Source organism: Propithecus coquereli, unplaced genomic scaffold, assembly GCF_000956105.1.
Source record: "Propithecus coquereli isolate 6110/MARCELLA unplaced genomic scaffold, Pcoq_1.0 Scaffold114, whole genome shotgun sequence".
In the NCBI taxonomy this organism is placed as follows: domain Eukaryota; kingdom Metazoa; phylum Chordata; class Mammalia; order Primates; family Indriidae; genus Propithecus; species Propithecus coquereli.
The window spans coordinates 3,098,447-3,100,965 of record NW_012135414.1 but is presented as its reverse complement, the minus strand read 5'-3'; positions in this window follow the sequence as shown (position 1 = coordinate 3,100,965).

Here is a 2,519-nt window from a genome sequence, read left to right as displayed (position 1 = left end):
TTGAAATTTCTCCTAGCTCAATGTGCTTGTTTTTATGTTCTGTTTGCTTGAATTAAAAGAAAGCACAATAATTTCTGTAACTTATTATTACAGTACAGGGGTATTAGTATTATTATTATTACAGTATTACACTGTATTATTATTATCACAAATGAGCCATTATAGTATTATTATTACTGTATATGTGCTGTTCATCAGGGATCTGAGTTGCATACAAATCTGACCTAAATATCTCATCCATAACCTGGGGACTGCCTGTATTTCAAAAACGAGAGAGAAATGAAGACTTTTTCAGACCAATAGGGGGTGTCTTCTTCATAAAACAGGAAGTTGGCTGCCAATCACTGATTCTCCCATTTCTTTGTAGCTAAATGAACTCTAATTTTTTAAAATTTAAGGCAAAATTTACATGTCATAAATTCACTATTTAAGCATTTTAAAGTGTACAATACAGTGGGTTTTAGTACATTCACAACATTGTGCAATCATCACCGCTAATTCCAGAACATTTTACCCCCTCACAGCCCCCAAAAGAAACACTGCACCCATCAAGCAGTCAATTCCTATTCTACCCTCTCCCCAGCCCCTGGCAACCACTAAAAATTTCCTATTCTATATATATAAATGGAATTATGTAATATATGGCCTTTTTCTCCTGACTTCTTGCACTGAGCATAATGTTTTCAAGGTTTATTCATGTTGTGGAATCTATCAGTACTTCATTTCTTTTTATGGCTGAATAACATTCCATTTTATGGATATATCATAGTTTGTTTATCCATTTCATCATTTGATATACATTTGATCTGGGTTGTTGCTACTTTTTTGGCTATTATATTAACGCTGCTACGAATATTTGTACGCAAGGTTTTGTTTGAACACTTGTTTTCCATTCTCTTGGGTATATACACAGGAGTAGAATTGCTGGGTCATATGGTAATTCTATGTTTCACTTTTTGAGGATTCACCAAACTGTTTTCCACAGTGGCTGCACCATTTTATATCCCCACCAGCAATGTATGCTGCACTCTAATTTTTAGGTAAGGTTGCAATACCCTGAATACACTCCCAGTTTCTCAGAATGAATCACGATTGGCAAAAGCCAACTGAGGCATATTATATTTTCCCAAAATGATCACAACAGTATTTCCAATCTGACATGCTTTTCTTGTAACTTGTTACTTCATCATCAAGAGATGGTGTCTGTTTCTTCTTCCCTTGACACTGAGCAGACCTTTGTGGCTCACTTAACAAATAGAAGATGATGTAAGTGTTGCCATGTGACTTCTGAGGTTAGGTCATGAAAAGGCAATATGGCTTTTGCCTAGCTCTTTTTCTCAGGACATGTGCCCTTGAATCCCTGGGTAGCCATACAGGAAGTCCACACGGTTATGAGGAGAGACTCCATAGAGATAGAGTGAATGTTCAAGGAGCCCTGGTTATTCCAGCCCTGGCTGTTTATCTTCTCAGCGCAGGCACAGGATATGTGAATGAGCGATTCTTCGGATCATCCGGCACCAGTTGTCTGACTGCGGCTATAGACAGACCCCATGAACAAAACTGCCTAGATGACCTCAGTCAACAATTAAAACAATGAGAGATGATAATAAAATGTTGCAACTGTCTTTTAAGCCACTCACTTTGGATTTGTTAATTGATTTATTAATCAATAGATATCAAAGCGATTGGTCCCTTTTGTTAGACTCCCAATTTCTAGATTTCTTTGCATCCAAGGATGGACATGTGGACCCAATTCTGACTGAGAAGATATATGGGGAAATTTGTTGGGGAGACTCTGGGGAAAGAGTTTGCTTTCTGATAAAAGAAACAGGAGATGAAGAGAACTTGCTTACAGCTCCCCAACTATGTTCCCTTGTTTCTTGTCCTTGAGCCAGAAGTATGGACATTATGCTGACATCTAGAGCAGCCACTTGTGATCCTGAGGTCAGTTCAGAGAATAAAACATCAACATTGGGGGATAATGGAGAAGAATGGACAGTGTTTGGATGTTTGAGGACATTCATCCCTAAAGGAACCCTGCAACCGCCTGAGTTTGAGCACTGACTCTGAACCAGAATACCTATTTCCTTGAACTACTTTTCATTTTCATGTACTGTGGTTCTCAGTTATAGTTGTTTCCTGGTTTCAGTCAAGACACAGTTTTCTATTCTTATTTTCCTTGTTGTTTTGAGGTGATTTTCTAGAGAAGGGGGAAGAAACCTATTTATTTATCATCTTGAAACTGATCGACCTTATTCACAGTAAGAAAATGCAAATTAAAACAAAATAAGATCTCAGTTTTCATCCCTTAGAGTGACAAAAATGAAAACATTTGATTATACAATATGTTAGGAAGGGTATCGGAAAGAGGCACTCTTGCATGCTGCTGGTTGGAACATAAGTAGGAACACACTTTTGGAGTGCAATATAGGGTACCTATAGACATGTAAAATGCATATATCCTTTGACCCAGCGTTTCCTCTTCTAGGAATTTATCTAATAGATAAACTTACACATTT